This window comes from Camelina sativa, chromosome 2 (assembly GCF_000633955.1).
Source record: "Camelina sativa cultivar DH55 chromosome 2, Cs, whole genome shotgun sequence".
In the NCBI taxonomy this organism is placed as follows: domain Eukaryota; kingdom Viridiplantae; phylum Streptophyta; class Magnoliopsida; order Brassicales; family Brassicaceae; genus Camelina; species Camelina sativa.
Window position 1 is genome coordinate 1,586,257 of NC_025686.1, and position 7,287 is coordinate 1,593,543.

The window sequence follows — 7,287 nt, forward strand, 5'->3', positions numbered from 1 at the left end:
AACATTATATAATATTTGCAATTAGTCATGCAGAGAAGAAGCAAAGAGGTCAATAATATCACTGGTGCAAACATGACGGAGCGGGTCAAATGGTCCGGTTTTAGACGCATCGATAACTCAACGGAGGCAACCCAATTCACCGTTGATCCGATTTATCGATGGTGACTCATGGCTTAATTCTACCGGTATCCCTTTTAGTCTCGGCTCAACGGCTTCTAACCGCTAGAAGTGATAATCATCAAGCAAACTAAAAACTGTTGTAACCACCATATTGGATCGTAAAGATGGGACTCAAGACTTATAAATTTATCAACATTCTTGATAAATTTTATTGGATATGTATATATATATATAGTATCTTTGTTGAAAAAAAAAATGTATATTTGTGTATTACAGTTTCAGAGATGCTATGGACATTGGACCTATGGTTTCAATGCGACATGAGTATAATATGTAAATGTAGCTATGGTTAGTCTATAGATTATAGATAAATCTCATACCAAGTGAGATTAAAATATTGTGACAGCTTGAGTTCTCACGTTTCTTTATGAAACTCAAACGTTATGGCGCAGTTCTTTTTCCTCGCAGTATTTATTTTTATAGAATTACGGCCGGGTTAAACTCTATCTAGAAAATGAGTTTAGTTATCAATTTGACTTCTAGAACCTTGCATGCACACGTAAGAAATCGAATTCAATCCAACCACGTGGAGTTAATTTAGTTGCAGTCTAGAAGTAATATTAATGCGCGTTAGTTGAGACTTGAGAATATTATATAGTATTATCAGAAACACTAGCGTTTTCTTAGAAATGTTTATTTTATAAACCGACTTGGCATTATATAACTTTTGTGCAAGAAATATGTTTTTTTTATAGGATTACTTTGCTAAATATGACAAAATCTTGAATACATTATATACTGATGATTGATTTTTGCTTGTCTTTTATATGCTACATTATAATGTAAAAAGAGCATGTGATCGACTAAAAGAACATACGTAAAATTTATGTTATCTATCAAAGACACTCGGATGGATTACAATTCTGTTACCCCTTATCGGAAATATAAAATCAGCAAAAAAAAAGAAACAATACAAGAGACTTTAAAACAGTAAACTGTAAAAGTATTAGAAAAACAGATACTAAGAACATGCAGCTAAACGAATGTTTGATCATAATTAAGTGAAACGTCATAGTCAAGTCTTTGTTCAGCAGAATCCATCATTTTCAAACATTCTGCGTTTTTTTTTCTTTATAATTATACTACCCAACTAATACGAGAGAATTATAATGAATTAGTATATATAATTATATACAAACAATAATAGCTAGTAATATACTATTTGGTAACCAGTGTAGTAATAAAACGAACTGCAAAATTCTCTACGATAATAAACGATTTATGATATAATAATCCTACTATATTAATTGAGAAGTACAAATATGAAACTAACCTTAAAATGTGTAAAAAATTACATTCAATTGCCATTAGAAAAAATTAATTAAGCTTAATTAACTAATTTAAATAAATATAATTAAATTAAAAATAAAAACACTCACATATCAAATATTTAAAAATCTAAAAAAAATCTAAAAAAATATTTTTTTCTCTCTAATAAATTATGGACGAAATTACTAATTATTTTTTAAAAAAAATATATAAACCAATCAGAATTTTAAAAACTAAGATTTTATATCCAAGTATACAATACAATTATTTTTAATAACTAAATTCGAAGATTTTGTTAAGATTTCAAATTATGATTCTACTATCATTTTTATTTTATTTTATTTAAAAATTGTTTAGAACTTTCATATAATATTTAGAATTAATAAAATGCATATTTTTTCTGCATATGTTGTGATTTGAATTTTTTAAAACGAAGATATATTACTCAATGTATGAAAATGTGTGTTTTAATTTCCACATTGGCGGGTTGGTAAAACTAAATTTCTATAGATGATAAATTAATAATTTTTATTTACTCACAATTATAATATTAAAATTACTATTTTATATTTCACAAAATATGATGCAAATACAACAAATAAACAATATAAAACTGTAATAATACGTCAAAAGTAAAATACTATAATATTCTAAAATAATTAGTATTCAAATAGACTAATAGATTTACATAACAATTAAAAATAAATATTATCTCAAACAAAATAATTTAAAAACAAAAAATAAAACAATAATTTTTATTATTATATTATATTTTTTTTTNTTTTTATTTACTCACAATTATAATATTAAAATTACTATTTTATATTTCACAAAATATGATGCAAATACAACAAATAAACAATATAAAACTGTAATAATACGTCAAAAGTAAAATACTATAATATTCTAAAATAATTAGTATTCAAATAGACTAATAGATTTACATAACAATTAAAAATAAATATTATCTCAAACAAAATAATTTAAAAACAAAAAATAAAACAATAATTTTTATTATTATATTATAATTTTTTTTTAAAATGTTGAGCCGTGCTTTAAGCACGGGATATATCCTAGTTTAATTTAAATGCAAAGTCTTAAGGTGGACCAAAAACTCATGGGTCTTCTTGACTCTTCTTGTGCTCAATTATTTGTGCGTGTTGACCATAAAATTGTTTCTGTTCAAACAACTTTTTTTCTAAATTCTCATCAAATAATGCTTTTAAAATGTTGACAAGAAAAAGGAAATGCATTCTTTTTTTTTTTTGTCAACAAGGAAATGCATTCTAAACTTAATGATTTTGATATTACAAAGTAAACAATTTTCTTCATAATTAATATTAAAAATGGTGTCAAAAGCGATACAATATTTTTTTTTTTTGATCAAAACATGAAATATCATTCAATCTAACCCCCAGCAGGAGGTGAGTTCTTACAACATGAAACAGGGTAAACAAAAGGAGCTAAAGATAGGGGATCCATGAGTTTAACAAAGAGATCATAAAACTGAAACAATTTTACAATATTTGAGAAATCTATTGGAGCCAAGGTGGATTCGTATTTGAAGTCAGGCTTCACGAGATCCTTAACCAGCGGGTAGTCATAAGCAGCTCTTGCGGAAGACGCATTGGAGCTTGTATAAAGATGTTCCACGGGGGAAACATTTGTGGGGGGTTTTCGCCAACATGAGAGGATTCAAAAGCATGGGATCTAAGACCTTTAGGCTTTTAGGAGCAAACCTCATGATTATGGAAGAAGCTATATACGGGACTCGCAGTGAATGGGATTCAAAGCGTAACAACGCAGGTGGGTCATCCCTCACATGGCAATGGAGGTAAATGAATTCCACACAAAGCTTGTTAGCGGTTTGGTCCTGAAGAAGATCAACAGACCCAAGCTTTCCATCTAAAGGCGGTAGGTGATACAGGGGATCATATGTTTTAATCATAGGATTCGGTGAAGCTATAACCGGGGATCGCCGGGATTAGGAGTCAAAGCGTAACAGAGCAGGTGGATCATCCCTCACATGGCAATGGAGGTAAATGGGTTCCACACAAAGCTTGTATTCGGTTTGGTCCTGGAGCAAGTTAATAAACCTAAGCTTTCGATCTAATGGCGTTAGGTGATATAGGGGATCAAAGGGTTTAAGCATGGGATTCAAGCAAGCTGTCGGAGCAGAATCATAGATATAGATATGAAGAGCAAGCATCCGGGCAGACCTACTAACACGATCTCGACAATTAAAACTATCAAGCAAAACTAAAGACACCAATGCTCTGCTACCGAGGAATCCTCGACTTGACCAAGCAAAGCTAATCGGGGCTAAAGAGTTGGACCTTGACTTAAAACTTTCAAACACAGAACTAGGTATAGAGTATTGGACACTAGTCAAACCTTGTCGAGGGTGGATCAGAGAGATAAACCGATCATAAGGCCAAGACCAAGCCGAAATCAGCCGCAGGGATTCAACATATTTAAGCGGATGTTTCCAAGAGACAAACGATCGTAAGGATGATGAAAGCACAGACCTGGGCTTTAACAGATAATCACATAACGCATTGGTTTTGGACTTGGGCTGAAAGATGGTTAATGGGCCTAATAGAGGCAGCAGGTCCAATAGTAGAAACCCTAGGGACTCGTCAGCTGAATCGGGGGTGGCGGTAGAGTGGCGGCGTACCAACGAGAAGACTTTCCGGCTGGAGCCACTGGACACTGGTGGGAACAGGGTCGGCGGAAGTCGGGGGTACCAAGGCTTTACAGCGGTAAGGGTTTTGCATATGAGCAGGATTTCCCTCACCATCTTGGGTTCTCGCAAACGTGATCTTCTTCTTTCAGTCAAGGCGAGAAATAGAGCAGATCTGACTTTTTGGCTTTGCGACGGGGGGAGAGAGGTTGGGGAAGAATCAGAGCGGAGTGAATTGATTGAGACATGCGGCAGCAAAGAAATAAAAGAGAGCAAAGCAAGCAGAGAACAGCCGGGAAAGGACCAGGGACCCGACGCCGGCAAGCCGGAGCTCTGCCGGCGTCGGAGCAGTAAGCGGATTGAAGCGCCTCGATATTTGAGCTTGGGAGAGTTTTTTTTTTTTTTTTTTTTTTTTTTTTTTTTTTTNAGAATTCGTTTATACAATATTTTTTAATATAGCTATATCATGAATATTTACACAAAAAAAATGATTTTATGGTAAAGCATTCGTATTGTACATTCAGTCATTCACAAACTACATCTATTTATATGTATGTGTGTGTTTATATATAGAGACTATGGAGATTTTAGTATATTTTGAAAACTTAATTGGAGAATTAATATATTTACTATTTAAAATTGACTAAACACACACTTTCACTCACTACAAAAAAGGTGTGGTATTACATCATTTATTTTATATTTTTGCATCAGTTTTAAGTGATGCAAAAATAATTTGCATCATTTTAATGAATGATTTATATTTTGTTGATGCAAATAATTTGTATCAGTTTATTTCAAAATGATGTTAATATTCAAAATATTTGTATCGATTTTTGTAATCGATGTTAATATGCATCGGTTGCAAAAAGTGATTTAAATTTCACATTAGTTAATAAAAATGATGTTAATATTTTTGTTTCAATTATAAAAGTGATGTAAAATATTTATATCACTTATAAATAATCGTTCAAAAATATTAGTTTTAATTTCATAAATACTTATAATAATTGTATCATTTATGATAAGTGATATTTGTATCATTTGGAAAATAATCTAAAATGAACGTAATAATTTATTTTAAAAACAAAAAGAAAATATGTTTTAATATTTTCCGAAATTTCTGTTCATCCATTAATTGCTTTGTCAAAATTTTCTCCTAAAATCACTCCTTTTCAATTGTCATAAAATCTTTGAAAGATTTTTGCTATACATCACTAAAAATAATAGAAATAAACAATCACAAACATAATTTAGGATCACATCCGTTTTTCATCAATCTTGAAAACTTGCATTCTTTTCTTCTGGTTCTTGTCTTCTACTTGTAGTCATGATCATGATTATGAACCTTTGAATTATCATTGTAGTTGAAGACATTTATCTGCAAATTTAGATTATAGTAAAAAGAAAAAAAAAATCTAAATTGTTATGACAAAATACTGAACAGTTAGCCATAGTTATGAAACAGAAACTGAAGAACAATAAAATAAAGAAGAGGCCAGAGAGAACTGAGAGAGATCTGATACAAGAAATAGTTTTAGAGATAATAAGTTATAAACAAAAGAATATAAGTTTTGGAGAAAGGTTCAAGAGCCTCGACGACGCAAGCCAATTCCTTTTTTTCATCGGTTCCAAGTCCTAGTTGCCCGTCTTTTCCTGAGCCCCTGGTCAAATTAAAAAAAAAAAAAAATCAAACGAAGGAGCAATATAGCAGAAGTCAGAAACAAAAATGGAGAAAACAGAGAGGTAAAAGAAGGTTAGAGAAAGAGAGTAATGACCAGGCTATGACGGAAGTAGCTGAAGCCATTGAGACGAAAGTAAGAGAGACAATGAGAGAAAGGAGAGATATATGAAGAAAGTGAGTGGAAAGTCGAGGAAAAAGCAGGGCACACTTTGGTGGGATTCACAATTCGACGAGATATATGTGAGTGAATGTGTCATTAGGTGTGACTGTGTGAGACTAATTATTCGTTTTGGACCAATTGATAACTTCCATGTAACATTAAGATGGTTGTGGGCAAATAAGAAAAATCTTGGGTGAGAAAATAAACAAAATCAGATCTTATATTTTGATATTTTAAAAAGGAAAATTCATTCCGTTGACAGTTATATATAGATATTTGTTTTAATCAGTATCTAAAACAATCTACGTTTGTAAATGAGAAACCCAATTATTAGGTTAGCTAAGATTTGTAATAATCTGAAGATAAAGAAACAATACATACAAAAAAAAAAAGTTTTATTAGATATGCATGTAATTTTCGTTTATAATAATATAGGATTTAATTTTTTTTTTTTATATCTATCTTCTAAATTACCTTAATTTTGTCAAAAATAAATTTAATTTATTAATGCTATTAATGTAATTTATTTTAGTATCAGTTTTTATTGATGTAAATTTTGTATCGTTTAAAAAAATGATTTTACTAAATATGAATAGATACATCAATTATCTAAATGATGTAAATTTATATTTGACATCAATTTTATAAAAGTGACACAATATAATAGAAATTAAATCAATTTTAATTAATTGATGCCAAAATAGATAATTATAATATCAGTTATAATAATTGATGCTAAGTCATATATATTTGCTTCACTTATCAATAAATAATTTAATATTATATCATTTAGTTTTGTGATACAATTTAAGTGATACAACATAGACTTTTTTTTGTAGTGACTGTTTTCTACTATTTGGATTACTTCCTAACCTTTAACAAATTATTTTATTTACAATTATGCCACTGAAATTATATATATATTTTGTCTTCATTACATTACCCCTTGAATCTAATAACTAAAATATTAGTCAATATAAATTTATTTTCTAAAATTTTTTAGGTATATAAAATTCTATATTTTTACATTTATTATTTGAATATGCATTTTGTTTGACAATTTGTTTTTAACATATGAAATAAATTTTAGAATTTTTATCTGTACAACTCATTAGTTGTACAAATGTAATTCATACAACTTATTAAGTGTGGAAATGAATAATAATACATAAATTTAACTTGCACAATTCATTTAATGTACTTATATATATATATATATATACATATTTTCATTCGTACAGATGATATATTATACAATTAATATAAATGGAATAATACTATTTATATTTTTGTTATTTTGTATACTAAATA

The 7,287-nt window shown here is 29.4% G+C and overlaps 1 long non-coding RNA gene across 1 annotated transcript; it reads right to left on the reverse strand.

Moving 5' to 3' along the window:
* On the reverse strand, nt 5,500–6,118 carry LOC104713972. Its single transcript, XR_755700.2, has 2 exons — nt 5,911–6,118; nt 5,500–5,796 (listed from the first exon to the last, which is right to left on the reverse strand). It is a non-coding gene; the product is annotated as an uncharacterized LOC104713972 (long non-coding RNA).